Below are 26365 nucleotides of genomic sequence, written 5' to 3' on the forward strand. Positions count from 1 at the left end.
CTTTATGCATCAGAATATGTCCTACCAACTGATCCCTTCTTCTAGTCAAGTCGTGCCACAAATTTCTCTTCTCCCCAATTCTGTTCAATACCTCCTCATTAGTTATGTGATCTACCCACCTAATCATCAGCATCCTTCTGTAGCACCACATTTTGAAAGCTTCTAATCTCTTTTTGTGTAAACTATTTATCATCCACGTTTCACTTTTATACATAGCTACACTCCATACAAATACTTTCAGAAAAGACTTCCTGACACTTAAATCTATACTCGATGTCAACAAATTTCTCTTCTTCAGAAAAGCTTTGCTTGCCACTGCCAGTCTACATTTTATATCCTCTCTACTACGACCATTATCAGTTATTTTGCTCCCCAAATAGCAAAACTCATTTACTGCTTTAAGTGTCTCATTAGCTAATATAATTCCCTCAGTATCACCCAACTTAATTCGACTACATTCCATTATCCTCGTTTTGCTTTTGTTGATGTTCATCTTATATCCTCCTTTCACGAGACTGTCCATTCCATTCAGCTGCTCTTCCAGGTCCTTTGCTGTGTCTGACGGAATTACAGTGTCATCAGGGAAACCTCAAAAGTTTTTATTTCTTCTCCATGGATTTTAATACCTACTCCGATTTTTCTTTTGTTCCCTTTACTGCTTGCTCAATACACAGATCCAATAACATTGGCCGGCCAGTGTGGCCAAGCAGTTCTAGTCACTTCAGTCTGGAATTGTGGGACTGCTATGGTCGCAGGTTCGAATCCTGCCTCGCGCATGGATGTGTGTGATGTCCTTATGTTAGTTATGTTTAAGTAGTTCTAAGTTCTAGGGGACTGATGACCTCAGATGTTAAGTACCATAGTGCTCAGAGCCATTTTAACCATTTTTGAACCAATAACATCGAGGGCAGGCTACACCCCTGTCTCACTTGCTTCCCAACCACTGCTTCCCTTTCATGCCCCCCGACTCTTATAACTTCCATCTGGTTTCTGTACAAATTGTAAATAGCCTTTCACCCCCTGCATTTGACCCCTGCAACCTTCAGAGTTTGAATGAGAGTATGCCAGTCAACATTGTCAAAAGCTTGCTCTGAGTCTACAAATGCTAGAAACGTAGGTTTGTGTTTCCTTAGTCTATCTTCTAAGATGAATCGTTGGGTCAGTATTGCCTCATGTGTTCCAACATTTCCACAGAATCCAAAGTGATCTTCCCCGAGGTCAGTTTCTACCAGTTTTTCCATTTGTCTGTAAAGAATTCGCATTAGTATTTTGCAGCTGTGTCTTACAAAACTTAGTTCGGTAATTTTGACATTTGTCAACACCTCCTTTCTTTGGGATTGGAATTATTATATTCTTCTTGAAGTCTAAGGGTATTTCGCCTGTCCCATACATCTTGCTCACCAGATGGTAGAGTTTTGTCAGGGTTGGCTCTCTCAAGGTTGTCAGTAGTTCTAATGGAATGTTGTCTACTCCCAGGGCCGTGTTTCGACTTAGGTCTTTCAGTGCTCTGTCAAAATCTTCAAGCAGTATCATATCTCTCATTTCATCTTCATCTACATCCTCTTCCATTTCCATAATTTTGTCCTCAAATACATGGCCCTTGTATAGACCCTGTTCTTCTTCTTCTTCTTGTACCCTTTCTTCTTGTTCTTGCATTACGGCCTCTGTTGGACCACGGGTAGCCCCTTCATGGACTGCATTTTCCTCTTCTTCTCCCAGAACCTCTTCATTCTTTCTCTTCTTCTCTCCTGATCTTCTTCCGAGATCTCCAGTGTCCTTTTCTCCTGTCGGCTCCAGTGGTGACACTCTAATCTTTTCCTGTATTCTTCTCTGTTACTGATCTCCGGCATATTGGTCGGTTTATATTTGTTCCTCCAATTTTCCTTTCCTTCGACCTTGATCCCCAATTCCAACCAGTCCTTCTGAAGTTTAACAACCCACTTTGTTCTGTCTTTCCCCTTGTCCTCCCTGTTGTTTCCCACACTCTCTTCATCATTCTGTCCATACTCATCCCAACTACATGTCCAGCAAACCTTGTCCTTTTGAGTCTGATTTCCCCATATATTGTTCTCAACTTCCGGTACAATTCTTCCCTAGGTCTTCGCATTCACCTCTCTCCACTTCTTTTGGGACCTAGTATTTTTCTCTGTTCTTTCTCTAGTTTTTCTGCACCATTTCTTCCTAGTGTCACTGTCTCAGCAGCATATACTACTGCATTCCACACCGTTGCCTAGTAGTGGCTTATCTTTGCTTCTGTGAATATATTCTTTTTATTGTATCACTCTCTTGTCATACAGGAGGCTGACCTCATCTACTTTATCCTCTCTGTTATTCCCTACATGCCCTTGTTCCTTCCTGTTATAAATTCTTCTAGGTATTTAAATTTTTCCAACATTTGAACAGTGCCTTCCGGTGTTTCCCAGTCTGCAGTGGTGTTTAATGTCTTTGTCTTGTTATAGGCTATTCCCAGTCCCATCTTTCTGGCTACCTTACTTAAGTTGTCGAGTTGTGTCTTTGTGTCTTCTTCCATCTCACTTACTATTGCTATGTTGTCTGCAAAGGCTAGGCAGTCCACATGAGCCCTGCTGTCCTTTTTGTCCCCCACATGGGTCTTTGGTATTCCCATGTCCTCGTGTATTGCTCTCCACTGTCTGATCACTTTGTCCAGTGCTATATTGAACAACAATGGTGACAACCCATCTCCTTGTTTAACACCAGTCTTGATCTCAAATTCTTCTGACAGTGCTCCTCTGAATCTCACCCTTGCTTTTGTGTCTGTCAGAATTTCTTTTATGAGATCTTGTGTAGTTCCATCAAGTCCTCTGTTCTTCAGGATCCTAACAAGAGTCTGCCTGTCGATGGAGTCATATGCCTTTGTGAAGTCCACAAAGGTTATTACTGTCTTTTTGGTTTTTTAAGCCCCTATGTTCGATCAATTGCTTCAGGATAAATATTTGTTCTATAGAACCTGTTCCCTTCCTGAATCCCACTTGGTAGTCACCAACTGTACTTTCTACCTGTTGTTCTACTCTCTTGAGCATTTTGTATCCGACCTCTAGTAGCGATATTCCTCTGTAGTTGTTTGCATCTCTCTTGTCCCCCTTCTTATGTATTGGTACTACAATTGCATTCTTCCATCCTTCTGGCAACTTCTTTGTTCTCCAGATCTGGTGGATTGTGTTGGTCATGTTGTCTATTGCTTTGTTGCCTCCCAACTTTATCATCTCGGCTGCTATACCATCTTCTCCAGTTAACTTATTATTCTTTAGATCGCTTATGGCATGAGCGACTTCATCCCTGGTTGGAGGGCGCGGCTCTCTCTCTTCTGTGTCAGTACTCAGTTCCAGCTAGTCTTCAGGTGGTTCACAGTTCAGCAGGTCATGAAAGTACTCTGCAAAAATCCGACAGTTCTCCTTTGCACTAACAGCCAGCTCCCCTTTCTTATCTCTTATAAACAGTTCTCTACCCTTGTATCCAATCAGACTCTTTTTGAATTTCCCGAAAAAGTGTCTGCTGTCATTTTTCCTGGCGTTGGTCTCAATCTCGTCCAGTTCCTGCTTCATCTTCTGTCTTCTGGTCCATCTTATTGTTTGGGTCACTTCATTTCTTGCTCCTAAGATGACTTCCCATTTTTCCGGGTCCTTGTTGCTGCTCCAGTCTCTTCAGGCTTTCCTGTGAGTCTCTATGGCTTCCTCACATTCATTGTTCCACCACCAGTTCTTCTGTTTCTTTTCTTCCTTTCCCCATAGTTCAGCCTGTTTTGCGATATTTCGCTTCATGTCGTCCCATTCATTGAATGATTCAATTCCTTCCTCATATCTGGATCGATTGTGTCTTAATTTGTCTCTGTCTACTTTTGTGTTTTCTGTTCTTCTATTCGTCTGTGGCAGTCTGTCCCTGTTTGGAATCCAAAGGCACTTAACTTCTGTAAGATAGTGATCCGGTTCTATTCTTGTGTTCTTCCTGACCTTTTTGTTCATGATCTCTTTAGCGTTTGTCCAGCTGACTGCTATGTGGTCAATTTGGAATTCGCCGAGGCAGGTGCATGGGTTTGCCCCTGTCTTTTTCTTACACGGTTTGGCCCTGAAGTGTGTTGTTATCAATCTCATTTTGTGTTCTTGACACAGTTCAATTAGTCTTTCTCCATTTTTGATTATCCACTGGTGCACAGGGTACTCACCCACTACTCCTTTATGTTGCTTCTCTCTTCCAATCTGTGCGTTATAATCTTCAACGAGTATCTTTACATGTTTGTATGGTATGTTTTTCAGTGTATCATCTAGCTCCTCCCAGAAACTCTCTGCAACTTTCTTGTCTTTCCTGTTCTTGTCATTAGTAGGTGCGTGTCCGTGTGTTATTGTATACTTTTTGGTCCCTGCTAGAAATGTCAGTGTTGATATCCTTTCTGACCTGCTCTTCATTTCAGTTATGCCATCCTCGTATCTCTTGTCCTCTACCTGTACCAAAGCATCTAGGTGCATGTCTTTCCTTTCCCATTCTAACTTCCGCTTTCCCTTTCAGTACTATGGAGCCTTCTGACTCCACTGTATCTTCATCAGTGTATCTTGCTTCTTGCATCGCTAATATTCCATTGCTTTTCTCTTTCATCTCATCTAGTACCTGTTTAATTTTACCGGTCTTTATCATTGTCTGTACATTTATGGTTCCAATTCTGAAAGTCTTTTTAGTTTTAATCTTCTTTGAGGTTCTTGGGAGCTCCGACTCTTCCCTTATGCACTTTTTGGCAGGTCCCCCAGAATCCAAATGCCTGCTTGAGTTGATCTTGGTCAACGGGGGATTGTACCCTTGGGGTAATCTCGATTCCATAGTTCGATCCATTCCATGAGCTAAAAAAATTTTTGTTGATGGGACAGATTGTGTCCGTCCAGTTATGCAACTGAAGTTGTTAGACCCAGAAGATGTGTGGGGATGCAGACGCCTTTGGTAGCCGCCCCTAACATGGAGTACAGCCGCTACCTGATATGTTTCAGTGGCTCTTCTGCTCTCAAGTGACGTTCCTCTTCCGCCTTCGAGACCATTGGCCGAGATTCACCTGTAACCCTGCGTAGGGGCCCTAACTGGGTGCTACCATCCGGAGCCAGATGTACCCAGGTTATTTTACAAAGCTGTTACTGCTCCCCCTCCTCCTTCCCCATGAATTGCAAGATGGGGCCCCGGGCTTGGGACTGGCAATGGAGGAGTTTGTATAGACCCTCTATATACTCCTTCCCCCTTTCTGCTTTCCCTTCTTTGCTTAGAACTGGGTTTCCATCTGAGCTCTTGATATTCATACAAGTGGTTCTCTTTTCTCCAAAGGTCTCTCTAATTTTCCTGTAGGCAGTATCTATCTTATCCCTAGTGAGATATGCCTCTACATCCTCACATTTGTTCTATAGTCATCCCTGCGTAGCCATTTTGCACTTTCTGTCGATCTCTTTTTTGAGACGTTTGTTTGTAAATAAAGCAGGCAAAAAGGAGTACAAAATTTCTGTATGTGAACTTAATAAATGTAAGTATGTTAGATCCATGCATACCAGCCATGGCCTTCATTTAAATTACAGTGGGAAACAATTTTTGGTTGAAGAAATCTGTCGTTTAGCAAATTTGAGTCACAAAAGGCATAGTATGGAAGCAGTCCAAAGTACTTTGGACAAATGGATCATATAGATCACGAATACGACATTTCGTAATGATGTGGAATGTGTAACTTTAACAATAATTTTCTTTACACAAAATAATTAATAATTTTTTTACAGTTACTACTTCATATCTAAGAAATCATCTATTGAGTAGAAGGAGTTGTCATTCATAAATTCTTTTAATTTGCTTTTAAATGTTGGTTGGCTATCTGTCAGACTTTTAATATTATTTGGCAAATGACCAAAGATTTTTGTGGCAGCTTAATTTATCCCTTTCTGTGCCAAAGTGAGATTTAATCCAGAGCAGTGAATATCATCCTTTCTTCTAGTGTTGTAGCTACGCACATCGCTGCTATTTTTGAATTGCAATGGGTTATTAATGACAAATTTCATTAGTTAATATATGTATTGCGAAGGTACTGTGAGTATCCCAAGTTCCTTAAATAAGCGTCTGCAAGGTGATCTTGGGTGGGCTCCAGCAATTATCTGATTACACACTTTTGTGCAATGAATACTTTCTCTCTTAATGACGAATTGCCCCAAAATATGATGCCATATGAAAGCAGTGAATGAAAATAGGCATAGTAGGCTAATTTACTGATATGTTTATCACCAAAATTTGCAATAATCCTAATAGCATAAGTAGCTGAACCTAACTGTTTCAGCAGATCTTAAATGTGTTTCTTCAAATTCAATTTCTCATCAGTACACACACCCAGAAATTTTGAGTATTCTGCCTTAGCAACAGACATCCGTTCATAGTCTATATTTGTCAATTGTTTTATGCCATTTATTGTACAGAATTGTATAAACTGTATTTTCTCAAAATTTAGTGAGAGTCCAGTTGCAGAGAACCACTTAATAATTTTCTGAGAGACATTATTTGCAATTTCCTCAGCTGAGTCTTGATTCTTGGGTGTGATTACTATACTTGTATCATCAGCAAAAAGAACTAGCTTTGCATCTTCATGAATATAGAGTGGCAAGCCGTTAATATGTATTAAGAACAATAAGGGACCCAAGACTGAACCCTGTGAGACATCATTCTTGGTACCTCCCCAATTTGAGGGCTTTGCTGATTTTTGCAGACTATCTGTACTGTTAATTTCAATCTTTTGCATTTTTCCAGTTAAGTATGAGTCAAACCATTTGTGCACTGTCACGCTCATACCACAATACTTAAGCTTATCTAGAGGAATTTCATGTTTCACTCAATCAAAAGCCTTTGAGAGATCACAAAATATCCCAATGGGTGATGTTTGGTTATTCAATGCATTTAATATTTGATCAGTGAAAGCATATATAGCATTTTCTGTTGAAAAGACTTTCTGAAAACCAAACTGACATTTTGTTAGTACTTCAGTTCTACAAGTATGTGATGCTACTCGTGAATACATTACTTTTTCAAGAATTTTGGATAAAGCTGTCAGAAGTGAGATTGGCGGTAGTTGTTAGCATCAGATCTATCCCCTTTTTTGTGCAATGGTTTAAAAATAGCATATTGAAATACGCTGTCTGAAAAATGCCCTGTTTCAGTGAGCTACTACGTATGTGGCTGAGAACCCTATTGATTTGCTGGGAACAAGCTTTAAGTATTCTGTTGCAAATGCCATCAATTTCATGTGAGCTTTTACTTTTGAGTGAATTTATTATTTTCCTAATTTCAGTAGGAGAGGTGGGCTGAATTTCAGTTTTATCAAATTGCATAGGTACTGACTCTTCCATATACTACCTTGCATTTTCTAATGAATAGCTGGATCCTATTTTCTCTACAACACTTAAAATGATTATTAAAAATGTTTTCCGCTTCTGACTTCTTGTTAGCAAATTTTTCATTGTGATTGATAGAAATACAGTCTGTCTTCCTGTGCTCTCGGTTGCCCTGTTCCCCTTTTCAAAATATTCCAAATTGTTTTAATTTTATTATCAGATGTTCTAATCTCAGACATAATGCACATACTTCTGGACTTTTTAATAACTTTTATTAATACAATGCAGTAGTTTTTATAATGTTTCACTGTTTTGGGATCACTACTACTCCTAGCTGTAAGATACATTTCCGTTTTCTGTTTACAAGATATTTTTATCCCTTTAGTAAGCCATGGCTTTTTATATGGTTTCTTACGATTATATGTCACTGTTTTCTTAGGGGAACTGTTTTCAAATATATTCACAAAGGTATCATGAAATACCTACCCCCATGAACCATGGACCTTGTCGTTGGTGGGTAGGCTTGCGTGCCTCAATGATACATATGGCCGTACCGTAGGTGCAACCACAACGGAGGGGTAGCTGTTGAGAGGCCAGACAAACGTGTGGTTCCTGAAGAGGGGCAGCAGCCTTTTCAGTAGTTGCAGGGGCAACAGTCTGGATGATTGACTGATCTGGCTCTGTAACACTAACCAAAACAGCCTTGTTGTGCTGGTACTGCAAACGGCTGAAAGCAAGGGGAAACTACAGCCGTAATTTTTCCCGAGGGCATGCAGCTTTACTGTATGGATAAATGATGATGGCGTCCTCTTGGGTAAAATATTCTGGAGGTTAAATAGTCCCCCATTCGGATCTCCAGGTGGGGAATACTCAAGGGGACGTCATTATCAGGAGAAAGAAAACTGGCGTTCTATGAATCAGAGCGTGGAATGTCAGATCCCTTAATCGGGCAGGTAGGTTAGAAAATTTAAAAAGGGAAATGGATAGGTTAAAGTTAGATATAGTGGGAATTAGTGAAGTTCGGTGGCAGGAGGAACAAGACTTTTGGTCAGGTGAATGCAGGGTTATAAATACAAAATCAAATAGGGGTAATGCAGGAGTAGGTTTAATAATGAGTAAAAAAAAGTAGGAGTGCGGGTAAGCTACTACAAACAGCATAATGAACGCATTATTGTGGTCAAGATAGACACGAAGCCCATGCCTGCTACGGTAGTTCAAGTTTATCTACATCTACATCTACATTTATACTCCGCAAGCCACCCAACGGTGTGTGGCGGAGGGCACTTTACGTGCCACTATCATTACCTCCCTATTCTGTTCCAGTCGCGTATGGTTCGCGGGAAGAACGACTGCCGGAAAGCCTCCGTGTGCGCTCGAATCTCTCTAATTTTACATTCGTGATCTCCTCGGGAGGTATAAGTAGGGGGAAGCAATATATTTGATACCTCATCCAGAAACGCACCCTCTCGAAACCTGGCGAGCAAGGTACACCGCGATGCAGAGCGCCTCTCTTGCAGAGTCTGCCACTTGAGTTTGCTAAACATCTCCGTAACGCTATCACGGTTACCAAATAACCCTGTGACGAAACGCGCCGCTCTTCTTTGGATCTTCTCTATCTCCTCCGTCAACCCGATCTGGTACAGATCCCACACTGATGATCAATACTCAAGTATAGGTCGAACGAGTGTTTCGTAAGCCACCTCCATTGTTGATGGACTGCATTTTCTAAGGACTCTCCCAATGAATCTCAACCTGGTACCCGCCTTACCAACAATTAATTTTATATGATCATTCCACTTCAAATCGTTCTGCACGCAAACCCCCAGATATTTTACAGAAGTGACTGCTACCTGTGTTTGTTCCGCTATCACATAATCATACAATAAAGGATCCTTTGTTCTATGTTTTCGCAATACATTACATTTGTCTATGTTAAAGGTCTGTTGCCACTCCCTGCACCAAGTGCCTATCCGCTGCAGATCTTCCTGCATTTCGCTACAATTTTCTAATGCTGCAACTTCTCTGTATACTACAGCATCATCCGCGAAAAGCCGCATGGAACTTCCGACACTATCTACTAGGTCATTTATATATATTGTGAAAAGCAATGGTCCCATAACACTCCCCTGTGGCACGCTAGAGGTTACTTTAACGTCTGTAGACGTCTCTCCATTGATAACAACATGCTGTGTTCTGTTTGCTAAAAACTCTTCAATCCAGCCACACAGCTGGTCTGATATTCCGTAGCCTCTTACTTTGTTTACCAGGCGACAGTGCGGAACTGTATCGAACGCCTTCCGGAAGTCAAGGAAAATAGCATCTACCTGGGAGCCTGTATCTAATATTTTCTGGGTCTCATGAACAAATAAAGCGAGGTGGGTCTCACACGATCGCTGTTTCCGGAATCCATGTTGATTCCTACGGAGTAGATTCTGGGTTTCCAAAAACGACATGATACGCGAGCAAAAAACATGTTCTAAAATTCTACAACAGATCGACGTCAGAGATATAGGTCTATAGTTTTGTGCATCTGCTCGACGACCCTTCTTGAAGACTGGGACTACCTGTGCTCTTTTCCAATCATTTGGAACCTTCTGTTCCTCTAGAGAGTTGCGGTACACGGCTGTTAGAAGGGGGCCAAGCCAACTGGCTCTGCAGATGACGAAGAAATTGATGAAATGTATGATGAGATAAAAGAAATTATTCAGTTAGTGAAGGGAGACGAAAATTTAATAGTCATGGGTGACTGGAATTCGAGATTAGGAAAAGGGAGAGAAGGAAACATAGTGGGTGAATATGGATTGGGGGAGAGAAATGAAAGAGGAAACCGTATGGTAGAATTTTGCACAGAGCATAACTTAATCATAGCTAACACTTGGGTCAAGAATCATAAAAGGAGGCTGTATACATGGAAGAATCCTGGAGATACTAGAAGGTATCAGATAGATTATATAATGGTAAGACAGAGATTTAGGAACACAGGTTTTAAATTGTAAGACATTTCCAGGGGCAGATGTGGACTCTGACCACAATCTATTGGTTATGAACTGTACATTAAAACTGAATAAACTGCAAAAAGGTGGGAATTTAAGGAGATGGGACCTGGATAAACTGAAAGAACCAGAGGTTGTGCAGAGTTTCAGGGAGAGCATAAGGGAACAATTGATAGGAATGGGGCAAAGGAATACAGTAGAAGAAGAATGGGTAGCTCTGAGGGACGAAGTAGTGAAGGCAGCAGAAGATCAACTAGGTAAAAAGACAAGGGCTAGTAGAAATCCTAGGGTAACAGAAGAAATATTGAATTTAATTTATGAAAGGAGAAAATATAAAAATGCAGTAAATGAAGCAGGCAAAAAGGAATACAAATGTCTAAAAAATGAGATCGATAGGAAGTGCAAAATGGCTAAGCAGGGATGGCAAGAGGAAAAATGTAAGGATGTAGAGGCTTATCTCACTGGGGGTAAGGTAGATACTGCCTACAGGAAAATTAAAGAGACCTTTGGAGAAAAGAGAACCACTTGTATGAATATCAAGAGCTCAGATGGAAACCCAGTTCTAAGCAAAGAAGGGAAAGCAAAAAGGTGGAAGGAGTATATAGAGGGTCTATACAAGGGTGTTGTAGTTGAGGACAATATTATGGAAATGGAGATGAAATGGGAGATATGATACTGTGTGAAGAGTTTGACAGAGCACTGAAAGACCTGAGTCGAAACAAGGCCCCGGGAGTAGACAACATTCCATTAGAACTACTGACGGCCTTAGGAGAGCCAGTCCTGACAAAACTCTACCATCTGGTGAGCAAGATGTATGAGACAGGGGAAATACCCTCAGACTTCAAGAAGAATATAATAATTCCAATCCCACAGAAAGCAGGTGTTGACAGAGGTGAAAATTACCGAACTATCAGTTTAATAAGTCACAGCTGCAAAATAGTAACGCGAATTCTTTACAGATGAATGGAAAAACTGGTAGAAGCCGACCTCGGTGAAGATCAGTATGGATTCCACAGAAATGTTGGAACATGTGAGGCAATACTGACCCTACGACTTATCTTAGAAAATAGATTAAGTAAAGGCAAACCTACGTTTCTAGCATTTGTTGACTTAGAGAAAGCTTTTGACAATGCTAACTGGAATACTCTCTTTCAAATTTTAAAGGTGGCAGGGGTAAAATACAGGGAGTGAAAGGCTGTTATAAGAGTCGAGAGACATGAAAGGGAAGCAGCGGTTGGGAAGGGAGTGAGACAGGGTTGTAGCCTATCCTTGATGTTATTCAATCTGTATATTGAGGAAGCAGTAAAGGAAACAAAAGAAAAATTTGGAGTAGGAAAAAAATTTGGAAAAGAAATAAAAACTTTGCGGTTCGCCGATGACATTGTAATGCTGTCAGAGACAGCAATAGACCTGGAGGAGCAGCTGAACGGAATGGACAGTGTCTTGAAAGGAGGATATAAGATGAACATCAACAAAAGAAAAACGAGGATAATGGAATGTAGTCGAATTAAGTCAGGCGATGCTGAGGGAATTGAATTAGGAAATGAGACATTAAAGTAGTAAAGGAGTTTTGCTATTTGCGGAGCAAAATAACTAATGATAGTCGAAGTAGAGAGGATATAAAATGTAGACTGGCAATGGCAAGGAAATCGTTTCTGAAGAAGAGAAATTTGTTAATATCGAGTATAGATTTAAGTGTCAGGAAGTCGTTTCTGAAAGTATTTGTATGGAGTGTAGCCATGTGTGGAAGCGAAACATGGACGATAAATAGTTTCGACAAGAAGAGAATAGAAGCTTTTGAAATGTGGTGCTACAGAAGAATGCTGAAGATTAAATGGGTAGATCACATAACTAATGAGGAGGTTTTGAATAGAATTGTTGAAAAGAGGAGTTTGTGGCACAACTTGACAAGAAGAAGGGACCGGTTGGTAGGACATGTTCTGAGGCATGAAGGGATCACAAATTTAGCATTGGAGGGCAGCGTGGAAGGTAAAAATTGAAGAGGGAGACCAAGAGATGAATACACTAAGCAGATTCAGAAGGATGTTGGTTGCAGTAAGTACTGGGAGATGAAGAAGCTTGCACAGGATAGAGTAGCATGGAGAGCTTCATCAAACCAGTCTCAGGACTGAAGACAACAGCAACAACATCATGAAATAGGTTAAATTTTAAATTAGCATATTTCACTGTTTTCTTAGGGGAACTGTTTTCAAATATATTCGCAAAGGTATCATGAAATAGGTTAAATTTTAAATTAGCATCATGTTCACTGTACACCTCAACCAAGTCTAAGTGCTGCAACCTTTCCCTAAAATTTTGAATTGTTAAATCGTTAATGTTGCATTTTAATCTTGCAAACTGCTTTTGTAAAATGGAATCGAAACATGGGGGAATTTGTATATATGTAAAAGAAAATGTAGATTATAAGAGTAGAGTCTCTTTTTGCAAACTAGGGTGTGAACAGTCTTTGAAATCTGAGCTGTTGAGTTAACGTCTGAAAAAAACTTATTATTTTGTGTGTCTATAGATCTGTTAACGACATAAGTATTTTTTTCAAAAAACTGGACCTTGCTTTAGGCAAACTCAAGACAACTGGGAAAACAGTGATAATGCGTGGAGATTTTAATACTGACTTTCTGAGCCACAGCCTTCATAGGGGCTGCAGGTTTGGGCCCCTGTAATTATTGTCATGTTGTTCTTGTATTGGTTTCTCTTGTAAAAGCTTATTTATTTCACAAATGTATTAATTTGTAAAAAAAAGTTTATGATTATATATTGTTAAACAAACAGGTTGCATGAAAATAAAGTTACAGTGGTAGGTCCTCCCTTCCGCGTTTTCCTTAATACCAGTGTGGCAGAACTGCCAGAAAATACACTCCTGGAAATTGAAATAAGAACACCATGAATTCATTGTCCCAGGAAGGGGAAACTTTATTGACACATTCCTGGGGTCAGATACATCACATGATCACACTGACAGAACCACAGGCACATAGACACAGGCAACAGAGCATGCACAATGTCGGCACCAGTACAGTGTATATCCACCTTTCGCAGCAATGCAGACTGTTATTCTCCCATGGAGACGATCGTAGAGATGCTGGATGTAGTCCTGTGGAACGGCTTGCCATGCCATTTCTACCTGGCGCCTCAGTTGGACCAGCGTTCGTGCTGGACGTGCAGACCGCGTGAGACGCCGCTTCATCCAGTCCCAAACATGCTCAATGGGGGACAGATCCGGAGATCTTGCTGGCCAGGGTAGTTGACTTACACCTTCTAGAGCACGTTGGGTGGCACGGGATACATGCGGACGTGCATTGTCCTGTTGGAACAGCAAGTTCCCTTGCCGGTCTAGGAATGGTAGAACGATGGGTTCGATGACGGTTTGGATGTACCGTGCACTATTCAGTGTCCCCTCGACGATCACCAGTGGTGTACGGCCAGTGTAGGAGATCGCTCCGCACACCATGATGCCGGGTGTTGGCCCTGTGTGCCTCGGTCGTATGCAGTCCTGATTGTGGCGCTCACCTGCACGGCGCCAAACACGCATACGACCATCATTGGCACCAAGGCAGAAGCGACTCTCATCGCTGAAGACGACACGTCTCCATTCGTCCCTCCATTCACGCCTGTCGCGACACCACTGGAGGCGGGCTGCACGATGTTGGGGCGTGAGCGGAAGACGGCCTAACGGTGTGCGGGACCGTAGCCCAGCTTCATGGAGACGGTTGTGAATGGTACTCGCCGATACCCCAGGAGCAACAGTGTCCCTAATTTGCTGGGAAGTGGCGGTGCGGTCCCCTACAGCACTGCATAGGATCCTACGGTCTTGGCGTGCATCTGTGCGTCGCTGCGGTCCGGTCCCAGGTCGACGGGCACGTGCACCTTCCGCCGACCACTGGCGACAACATCGATGTACTGTGGAGACCTCACGCCCCACGTGTTGAGCAATTCGGCGGTACATCTACCCGGCCTTCCGCATGCCCACTATACGCCCTTGCTCAAAGTCCGTCAACTGCACATACGGTTCACGTCCACGCTGTCGCGGCATGCTACTAGTGTTAAAGACTGCGATGGAGCTCCGTATGCCACGGCAAACTGGCTGACACTGAAGATGGCGGTGCACAAATGCTGCGCAGCTAGCGCCATTCGACGGCCAACACCACGGTTCCTGGTGTGTCGGCTGTGCCGTGCGTGTGATCATTGCTTGTACAGCCCTCTCGCAGTGTCCGGAGCAAGTATGGTGGGTCTGACACACCGGTGTCAATGTGTTCTTTTTTCCATTTCCAGGAGTGTATTAATATCTTTGCCTTTTTTGTACTTCGTTTTACTTTACTTTGGTTGTTGACCAGTTGGTGTGAGACATTCGTCATGACTGTTACCATGATTGTCGAAAACTATTTCTTTGTGTTTTGATTTATCGTTTGCCATTAAAATATTACGTAGTGAATGTAAATGGTGTTTTCTATGTTATAAGTGTAACACGCGCCATTCTGGTGACCCCGACGTGATCTGAACACGCAACCTTCTGATCTGGAGTCAGAAGCGCTACCGTTGCGCAACGGAGTCATGGTGCGTTGTGATGCCCTGACTGATGAATTGGGCGGGTTTAGAGAGCAGATCAAGATTAAAAGTAATAACACGCACGAAACTACATGGGACCTGCATACGGCACCGCTGTTTATACGCAACCACAGCAGCGCATGCCACGACCTGGACAGCGAAGACGGCAACCCGCCCAGCAACCCCCCTCCCTGCGCTTCACCTTCCGCCACTCATCAAAACACAGAGTCGACAGCTGTTACAGGTGACGCTGCGCATGCGCGCGCAACGATTCCTTCGTGCAGTGACACCATAGTCAATGGAATCCCGCCGGCTGTTGCACAGCGCAGCTCCACGGACAACACTGCAGCTTTCACTGAACTACCGTTCAATGATAACGTGTTTCAGGTTAGTTCCCTTTCATACTTACCGCGCACCGACGATAATGTCGCGCCTTCCAGCGTCCCTCCATGTATTTCGGCCACACCTTTTCACAAAATCAAGGCCATTACTACGGGCGTCTGTCACCGGCTTAACACAACTGAGGGACCGCCTGTCTGTTCTCGCCCCCTGTCGCCTCAATGCAAAAAAACTTACCGCTGTCAAAGATTGTATTATTGAACTTTTACGCTTGGGTATAGTCCGCCCCTCGGATAGTGCATGGTGTTCCCCAATACATATCATTCCCAAAAAGAACAATTCCTGTCGACTCTGTGGAGACTATAGGCGTTGGAACGCCAGAACAATACTTGATAACTACCCTGTCCCACACCTCCACGACTTTTCACAATCCATGTTCGTTGCCAACTTTTTCTCTGTGTTAGACTGCAAAAAGGTATACCATCAGATTCCGATGCACCCAGAAGATATCCCCAAAACCGCTATCATCACCCCATTTGGACTATATGAATATTTGTTTATGCCTTATGGATTGAAGAATGCCGCTCAGACCTGGCAAAGATTCATTGACACCATTCTACGTGGCCTTAATTTTTGCTATGCCTACCTAGACGACATTATTATTTTCTCCACAAGTGCAGAGGAACACAAACAACACCTCCAACAGGTTTTTGATAGATTGGCACGACACGGAGTTGAGATTAATCGTGACAAATCCCAACTGGAGAAGCCGGAGGTTATTTTCCTGGGACATTTGGTCAATAATGATGGCATTCGTCCCACCTCAGATAGAGTACAACAAATACTTGACCTTCCTCTCCCTCAAACCTATAAAGAGTTACGTAGATACCTCGGAATGGTAAATTTTTTTAGACTCCACATTCCACACGCGGCAACTCTTCAAGCCCCTCTCACTGAGGCCTTAAAGGGAAAGAATACCACAGGCGAATGACACATAGAATGGGATCAGACCATGCAGCGAGCTTCGACTCGCTTAAGTACGCCTTAGTGAACGCTATTACCCTGTCTCACCCTCACCCTGACGCCTCCCTGACAATAACCACAGACGTTAGCGATAATGCCATTGGCGCAGTTCTGCAACAGACCCTACCAACAGGTACTACACCCCTGCATTTCTTTTAAAAAAAGCTCACCGAAACGCAAAGAAAGTGGTCCGCATTTGATCGTGAACTTTACGCCATTTATGAGGCTGTAAAGTACTTTCGTACAGATATTGAGCCCGACTTGTGACAGTTTACACAGATCACAAGCCCCTTGTGGAGGCTCTCCGCAAACCAGCATTAGATGTACTACCTAGAAGGTTCTGCCATATGGATTTAGTATTACAATATGCTTCAGACTTTCAATATATCAGGGGTAATGACAATGTTGCAGCAGACTACCTGTCACGCTTGTCCTCCCTGAAGACAGCTATTGATCCTCACCGCTTACACGAGCTCCAGCTTTCCGACCCAGAGATACAGCACCTTCTCTCTGACTCTGATACTTCCTTACAAATTGCTCTACTTCCCTTCCCTAATGATGATTGCTCTTTGTATTGTGACATTAAGCCAGGTCATCCTCGTCCTATAGTCCGCTCTTAGGAAAGACGTTTTCGACACAATCCACAATCTCGCTCACCCGAGCATTCGCGCGACTACACGCCTCATTACGGAGAGATACGTTAGGCCTAATGTAAAAAGAGATTGTAATCGGTGGGCGAGAGCATGCATACCTTGCCAGAGAGCCAAAATACACAAACATACTAAGCCCCCATTAGGCAAATTTACTGTACCCTCAGGTAGATTCCGTCATGTCCACTTGGACATTGTCGGTCCGTTACCGATATATAACAATTTCCATTACTTACTGACCATGATAGATCGTACCACACGTTGGGCCGACGCTATCCCCATCGCGGACATTACGGCCGACACTGTAGCTATCGCTTTTGTCCACCATTGGCTTTCTCGTTTTGGTTGCTCTACTTCACTTACCACAGACCAGGGGAGACAATTTGAATCTAATCTGTTTAATCGCCTCTGTCAACTGCTTGGTATCAACAAATTCAGAACTACAGCCTATCACCCGCAATCTAACGGCCTAATAGAACGATGGCACCGTACCCTGAAGGTCGATCTCATGTGTCATTCTTCCTCTTGGACTGAGGCACTCCCCTGGGTCCTTTTAGGGTTGAGAACGGTTTTCAAAGAAGACCTTAAAGCGTCAGTTGCTGAGATGGTATACGGAGAAAACCTCGCACTTCCGGCGGATTTTCCTGATGAGCCTCCTCTACTTCCCGAGGATCAACTTCCCGAGTTGGTACGACAGGTTCGACAGCATATCACCAAGTTACGTTTTCCGCAACCTCGATCGCATGCTACCCCACCGGTTTTCATTCACCCACACCTCAGTTCTTGTAACTATGTGATGCTTAGAGAAGACGCCGTGCGTCCACCCCTTGCTCCACCCTACACTGGCCCATACCAGGTCCTGTCACGCTCTGAAAATACTTATACGATCCTCTCTAAGAACAAACCATCTGTCGTGTCCACTGAGCGATTGAAACCAGCAGGGATCCTTAACGACACCGACATACACGATAATGAATCTGTTTTGCAAGAAACTTCAGAGGCCTGTCCTAACCCTTCTCCATAAGCTAATCAAACACTCTCTGCAAGTCAAGGCCCCCCTCTTCTGTACTTCACGCCTCCGAGTGCCAGCAGTAATGAACTAGTGTTTCAAGTGAACTTGAGTGACTATGATGTGGACTCTATAAAAATACAACTTGTGGACACTTTTCTTTTTTTATTTGAAATTCAAAACAATTCTGTGCCATCTGACCAGAAAGACATTAAGCTATTACAGTGCTTCAATGTGGCTCCTGGTACTTCACAAAATGACATTTCAGCCTATGTAGACTCCAATAATGTTTTATTTATAAGAGTAACCACCCCTTCGCCTTCATCTTCCCCGAATCCTCCTACCCCTATTGCCATCACCCGTACTGGCCGCACCGTACGGCCACCTCTCAGACTTCAAGATTACGTCATGCCTTAAATGTTTACCTTCCCTTTATCACTTACTCCTCATCACTCCTCCTATGCGTTCTGCGCTCCTCAGGGGAGGAGGGGGGGGGGGAGCTCTGTGGCAGAGCTGCCAGAAAATATTAATATCTTTGCCTTTTTTGTACTTCGTTTTACTTTACTTTGGTTGTTGACCAGTTGGTGTGAGACATTCGTCATGACTGTTACCATGATTGTCGAAAACTATTTCTTTGTGTTTTGATTTATCGTGTGCCAATAAAATATTACGTAGTGAAAGTAAATGGTGTTTTCTGTGTTATAACACCCGCCATACCAGTAATTACCACATCTCAATACATTTATATTTATTACTTCTTTACTACTAACTCTATTCACAACACATTTAGCAGACAGTATCAACATGTGTCTCTGAAAGTATATACAAAATTGTATCATTGTGAGGCCCATAGTTCAGAAGATATGAGGGAAGGAGTAAATGGACAGAGTTGGGGAGGAGGCGCTGAACATAGAAAGAAAGACGAGGAGAAGGCAGGGTGAGGGGGGGGGGAGAGGAAATGGACATATGAATGGGAGGGGATGAGATGGACAGAGAGAGGGAGAGGAGGAAGAGATGGACAGAGAGAGAGGCAGGAGTTGGATGGAGAGTGGTGGATGAAGGAGGTGGACAGAGAGAAGGGGAAGGAGGGAATGGACAGGGGAAGGGATAGTGGAGGCGGATAGAAAGAGGAGGATGGATGAGTGGACTAATAGAAATGAAATAAATATGTACCAGGGTACTCATCTGTTGTCGAATATAAATTTAAATGTTGGGGATTTTTTCTGAAGATCTTTGCCTGGCGAGTATCCTATGATGATGCAGACAGTGGACGAGGAGTAGTTTGAAGGGGAAGAAAATGAAAGCTTGTGAAATGTGGGGATACAAAGGCATATTGAAGATTACATGGATAGATATAACACCTGATGAAGTGGTACTGAATCAAAATAGGTAGAAAGTATTTTATGGCACAATTTGATTAAAAAAAGGGACCAGGTTATAGGACAGATCCTGAGACATCAAGGAATCATTAGTTTGGTAATGGAAGAAACTGCAGGACAAAATTGAAGAGAGAGACAAAGGACTTATTACAGTAAACAGGTTCAAATGGGTGTAGGAAGCAGAAGTCGTGCAGACATAAGGACGCCTGCATAGGATGGACTCGCGTGGAGAGCTGCATCAAACCAGTCTTCGGATCATAACAATAACGACATTGCTGAAATTCCTGTGAAGGTAAATGTGTGATGTGATTTCTCAGATTTTCTGAGATTTATCAATGGTGTGCATCCAGATGATCATCAGAGTAGTTGTTTCCATTTTTAGAGCAATATTTGGGAAGCAATAACTCATCTAAATGCCTGAAAGTGCACCATTAACAAATGTGTGATGCTTTGGCACTCACCGACAGCCAATAAAGACTCCCCCATTGGCCCGGCCGCACCAGAGACGAGTGACGCTGCCAGGACGAAGAGCGGCAGCATGTGCGGAGCGAGCATGACCAGCAGCCTGCTGACCACGTGGGCTGACAGGCACAGCAGCTGCTGGGGGCGTCGGCCAAACCTGTCATCGGCAAAAGTCATCTGAACCACCTGTGTAAGCGTTAGACAACACAAAGACAGAAAAAACCACAACATCAAAAATATAATTAATGAGGAGGAATGAAATTTTGGAAATATATTTGTGTACATAACACATTTAACTGATTAACACTGCAGGATCACACGTTAATGTAAGTGCGAGATAAGCCGTTCCAAATGTGAAATGCTGATACATTAATCAGTGGTGTAATCAACAGACTCTCGAAGGCAAGCATGCAAATGTGCATGAATTGTGTTGTACAGGTGCCAGATGTAAGTTTGTGGGATGGAGTTCCAGGCCTGTTACATTCAGCATTCAGTTGGTCTGTGCAGGGATGGTTACTGCTGTTCGTGGTTGACGGATGATGTCTCACATGGGGTCGACTGGTGATCAAGTAGGGGAAGGCAACATGTCAACACTCTGTAGAGCATGTTGGGTTACAGCAGTGGTTTGTGGGCCAGCATTGTCCTGTTGGAAAACAACCTGTGGAATGCTGTTCACGAATGGGAGCAGAATAAATCACCAGATGGACATACAAATTAGAGGTCAGGGTGTGTGGCATAACCACGAGAGTGCTCCTGCTGTCATACAAAATCGCCCTCTAGACTTTGACATCGGCTGTAGGTCCAGTGTGTCTTTCATGCAGGCAGGTTGGTTGCAGGCCTCTACTGGTCTCCTTGTGTCCAACACACCAGCCCCACTGGCACGAAGGCAGAACCAGCTGTCATCAAAAAACACAACAGACCTCCACCCTTCCTTTCAACGAGCTCTCACTTGACACCACTGAAGTTGCAGATGGCAGTGGTTTGGGATCAACGCAATGCATGCTGCATAGCATCTGAGTCCAATTCGTAACAGTTCATTGTGTCACTGTGGTGCCAGCTGCTGCTGCAGATGCAGTACGGTGTGCCAGAGCCATACACTGGTCTTCCTTCTCGGTAGTGCCACGTCGTCATCTGGAGCCCAGTCTTCTTACAAGTGTACGTTCTCGTTACCACTGCTGCTAGCAGTAATGTACAGTAGCTACATTCCTGCCAAGTCTTTCTCCAATACCGCAGCTTCTTCTAACCGTATTACACGACCTTGTTCAAACTCAGTGGACTGTTGATAATGGCGTCTTCATTGTCTCGAAGGCATTATTGTCAAACATCGACTCACCACGTTCAATGTCAGAGTCTCAAAGGTAAATAATGATCACTACGATTACAGCACGTATTTAAAGTGAACTTGGATTTGCGTCCTCATACTACTAGTGCAATTCTTATGCAAATGTCATAAAATTTTAACAGACGTGTGAAACACGCCTACTACTTTTTGTTTATGTCACAAAACTTCTTGGTAGTGCAATATTTTTTTTCTCCGCAGTGTACAACTGGTAGATACAGTCATTAGTCGTATGATTATAATTTATAAAGAAAATATCCTATTTATATGTTGATGGACCAAACAGTGTGGGATAAAAATAGTTGTATAAGGTTTACTCATGACGCTGAACAGAGAATGAGAGTCTTAGTGAACACAGTTGTGTAGTTATCATCCATTTGGCAAAACCTCTTTAAGAAGACTGAAGAAGAACTGAAACCGACCATAATTCACAGCCCACTTAATCAAACCTACGTTTACACTTTTATTTTGTCACGGCAGAGTAGGTAGCGATGTGTCCATCTGCACTGGTCACAATACTTACAGAATTTTCATTAATTTTCTCAAGAACTACAGCTGGCAATGCACCTAGCTGGCGAACGTTGCTCGCACGTTGTTGCCGAAGCCTTCCTAGGCACCGATGATTAAGAACAATAGGTGAGGATGAAAAGGGTGCACCACTAGTAGCAACACGGGAAGTGCCAGATATCAAAGGGAACCGCAGATCATTAGCAGGAAAGGTGCTACAAAAAAAGGAAAAAAAAGGCTCTGAGCACTATGGGATTTAACTTCTGAGGTCATCAGTCCCCTAGAACTTAGAACTGCTTAAACCTAACTAACCTAAGGACATCACACACATCCATGCCCGAGGCAGGATTCGGACCTGTGACCACAGCGGTCGCGCGGTTCCAGACTGTAGCACCTAGAACCGCTCCGCCACTCCGGCTGGCTGAAAGGTGCTACAAAATGCAAAAATATGTTGTTAAAGTAGTCATGATTTTAAAGTTAACAAACTGCTACTGCTGTGAAATATGCAAGGCAGAATTTGTCGATCTTGTCAGTTATGTTTTTTTAGAGTTAATGTGTAAGTAACTCAGTAGTACTAAGGGTTACTAGAATGGCTATGATTATATATGAAGACACACCAGGCAGTATGGTGTTTGAGACTGCTGACTATTAGTAACGTACGTTATTTGTCTTGTGTCAATGCTTTGGCTTTATAATCACTTAACTCTGCTGTGAACACGTTCTGTGAGGTGTCTGAACATCTGTGGAGGAATGGCATGCCATTCGTCCTCAAGAGCCAAAACCAGAGAAGGAAGTAATGTTGGATGCTGGGGGTCTAGAGCCTAAAACACTCAAGACGAGCCACAACTGCAGATATACATCACATCACAGCAAAAGTAATCCAAACATTGCTATGTCCAATTGGACCTGTATGACATCCACTGAAAGAGAACTTACCAACCAACAAATACATAAAGATCAGAATGGAGGGAGGTTTGTTCAGTCGCTTTCACTGCTTTATTATTAATTGTCACACAGCCCATTGTCAAATCAAGGCACTTTATCAGCTTGAAAATTCATCACAAAGGTGTTCCACTGGGTTCAAATCAGGACACTGTGTAGACCAGTCTATTTCAGGAATGTTATTGTGCATAACCATTGCCTTACAGATGATGTTTTATGACAAGGTCCATCAACTGTAAACTGTTCCTTAACTGTAGGAAATCCACAATGGTATAAAATCTGTTCACATCCATCTGAATCTTGTGGTTTCTTAAGCACAAAAAGGAGACCACACTCTTTCCATAAAAGGCATCACGTCACTGTAACACCACCTCCTTCGTGCGTTATGGTTGGCAGTTAACGTTCTTCATACATTTGCCATATCCAAACATTTGCATCATAATGCCACAGTATATAGTATGATTCATCACTCCAAATCACTTGCTTCCAGTCATCCACTGCTCAGTGACACACCTCTTTACACCACCTCAAGTTTCGCTTAATATTGACTACAGGAATGTATGGATTATTAGGACCTGCCTGACCATTGTACCCCATTCTTTTTAACTTCCTATGCACAGTCATTATGCTAGCCGGACAGCTGGTACACTTCGGAACTCGTGAATTATTCCTTCTGCTGATTTCATGCGAATTTTTTTACAACAACCTTTTGTAGTGCTCAATGGTCCTTGTCCCTCAGTACAGGTCTGCCTGGTGTTGGTTTAGCTGTGTATGTTCCTTCGCATTTCCACTTCACAGTTGACTTTGGTAGCTTAGAAGGACTGAAAAGTCCCTCATGGATTTGTTACAGATGTCATTCACTGACTGTACCATGATCGAAGTCACTGAGCCCTCCCCTTACAGACTCATCTGCTGTTACTGTTTCTCTACTGACAACACGATACAGCTAGCCGTACTTTATACTGGAGGCCCACCTCTCGTGACATCTAGTCATCAATTTCGTATTATGTGGAGGTGTCCAGATAATTTTATTCAGAAAGAGTATGTTGGAAAGCGGGTTTAGACTGGCCATCGGAGGATTTGGACTTACCTCTGTACCAGCAGAAAAATGCTCTTGTTAGAACAAAAGAGACAAGTATATTCCTCTTTAAAAGACTCTCACAGCAAAGTTGGGAACCAGCTGCCACAATCCTCATTCTGCCTTCCTCACAAAAAATTTTGGCATGCAAACATTTTGCGCCTCTTTGACATGGAACATTCTGAATCCTTTTACCCCATCTCTCTTTGAATTTAAGTTAAGCGTTTGTAGTCCCATCTCGCTCTCACTGACACTGTCTATATAAACATGTCTCTCTCCAATTGTCTCCTTTTTCTCCCACTAATTTACAACATATCCCATTGCCAACGTCTCCTCTCTCTCTTTCACTGCCTCTTTTTGTCTTTCTTCCCAACTACTTCTGTCTCCACCATATCTCGACAGCTCAAAAGTTCTGGGGGGAGGGGGGGGAGGAGAGAGAGAGACAGACAGAGAGGGAGAAGAGAGAGAGAGAGAGAGAGAGAGAGAGAGAGAGAGAGAGGGCTTCAACTTACTTTTCTCCATGCAACCACATGCTTAAAATTTTGGTACAGTATGTACCTTCCCCTACACCTGCTTGTTAAAGGTCACCAGTCTGAGAGGGTGTAGACACCCCCCCCCCCCCCCCCAAAACCTATGTATGGACCTCACTTAACTGTATTTTTCATTTCCACTGTCTCATCTCTCTTTTTCTCCAACTACATCTATTTCAACCCATCTCTCTTTCTCTCTTACTGCCACTGTCTCTTACTGACCAGTATTATCTCCTCTCTTTAACACCCACTGTTACTGTCTTTATCAGTCTCTCTCTTTCCTTGCCACATTTTCTCTCCCACCATCAATGTCTCATCCCTCTTTCTCTCCAACTGGCATTGTCTCCTCTCTCTTTCGGTGTCCCCATCTCTCTCTGCTATTGTCATTCAGCACAAAAAGCGCGAATATGTTCGTATGCCAAAATTTTTAGTGAGAAATTTCTGAGGCAGTTGGTTTCCCAGTTTTCTGTCAGAGTCTTTTTAAGAGGAAAATATTCACCTTTTTTGTGCTCAGGCATGAAATTTTTCCGCTGGTTCCCATCTTTCCCTGCTACAGCAGTGTATGCTACTTACATAAAATGAATTCTAGAGGTCAGTGATGTTCTGACAGTTTATTTATATAGTTCCGCACATTTACATACTTTGACACATATTAAAAGTAATTAAGTATGCAGAATATAAGGTTAACCCAAAATTGTTTGCTTTACATTTTTTCTTAATAATTTGCTCATTGATCACAATTCATCGAAAATGCTCAGCTTATGGTTTGCATTGTAAAAGAGTAAAAAAGTTATTAGAAATATTTTAATGAATTTTCTGTCTTTCCAGTTTTAAATAATTTTGGCAGTCATTTTAAGTTATTTTTTGGCACGTTAAGACCTTATTTAGTCTATTTTTTGAATCTACTGTACCACTCTGGCCATATCTGTAGAGGTGAGAAGTGCCCATTATACAGGGACTGCACGTCATGAAGTTTTATTAGTGAAAAAATGCTGATCAAAAATATGTTTGGTGGTATCTGCACCCTTGCGATGGCCCTTAAACTCTTGCCACGTATTCATTACGTCAGTGAAAATGACATTTATGCTCCAAACTGGATATTTCATAAGTACAGTAACTTTGAACCTCTTCTCCTCGGTAAGGGATAATGATATAAAAAAAAAGTTTTGATATTCCTTGAGAATACTATCTTAAGAATATATGGTAAAATTTTTGATGACCTGCCACGAATAGAAATTATTATAAGCCGCCTAAGGCCCACCCTATGCCACACGTAATGCTAAAGGGCAACTGATTTGCAAAAGTACCTTGGCTGGAGGAAGTGTGAAATGTTTTAACATTGATCTTGTGCTATAGGATAGCTACACTATAGCCACTGTTCCAATAGTCATACAAATGGCCGCTAGGCCAAGGACTATGAAAACACCTGACCTATAATTTCTGTGATCAATAGAACCTGAGATATGACCCTCTGAAAAATTGCATTTTTGCACACAGTTTTCTGGAACATGTTGGTAATGATGTAGTATGGAGAATAAGAACCTGACAGTAAAGTCAGAGAGGGTAGGAAAAGTCGAATGAATCAAAATTTTCCAGATGACCACAGGTCAGAAGTGCAGTGTTGTGGGGCTGCAGCCATAAAACAATAGCTTTAAACTCACTTGCTCCAGTTAATACCAGTCACGCTAAAAAGTCTGATACTAACTGTATGATTTCAGCAGAACAGGCAACATTTGAATTCCTGTACATGGCTGATTATGTGAAATGCAAAATTTTCTGTGGTGCTTACAGTGTAAAACTACACTATTAAAGTAGGCTAAAAGTGTTATAACGTCAAGTTTAACACATATATTTCAGAACGACACAACACATATAAGTCACAGAGTAAGTTGACAAGCAAGACGTGTACACGTTAGCATTCGAATGAGCACTGAGTCCCAGTATAGCGGCCGCTGCTCGGCTGGCCGCTTAGGTGGCGCAGCTGCTGCATGGCTGGCAGACAGCACCGCACGTAGAGGACACGCGTAATTGCGCTGTGGTGCTTTGAATGATCGGCGAGTCACAACACTTTTCCCCCCTTTGAAATTGTTGCACTGATCTTGATGGAGGTGTCCTGGAGATGGCTAACGTCCATAGGCGTTGTTTCACTCGCCATAAAGTCTCGAGGAGGAGGCTTCCCGTACGGACGGAAGTGTCCCCGAT

The 26365-nt window shown here is 42.7% G+C and overlaps 1 protein-coding gene and 1 non-coding gene across 2 annotated transcripts in view; both read right to left on the bottom strand.

The window, feature by feature from the left end:
* Positions 1-26365, bottom strand: part of LOC126177114 (carcinine transporter-like) — a 668824-nt gene that overhangs the window by 89378 nt on the left and 553081 nt on the right. The gene's annotated exons all lie outside the window — the stretch shown is intronic.
* On the bottom strand, positions 14840-14911 carry Trnaw-cca (transfer RNA tryptophan (anticodon CCA)). The gene has a single exon. It is a non-coding gene; the product is annotated as a tRNA-Trp (tRNA).

This window comes from Schistocerca cancellata, chromosome 3 (assembly GCF_023864275.1).
Source record: "Schistocerca cancellata isolate TAMUIC-IGC-003103 chromosome 3, iqSchCanc2.1, whole genome shotgun sequence".
NCBI lineage: Eukaryota > Metazoa > Arthropoda > Insecta > Orthoptera > Acrididae > Schistocerca > Schistocerca cancellata.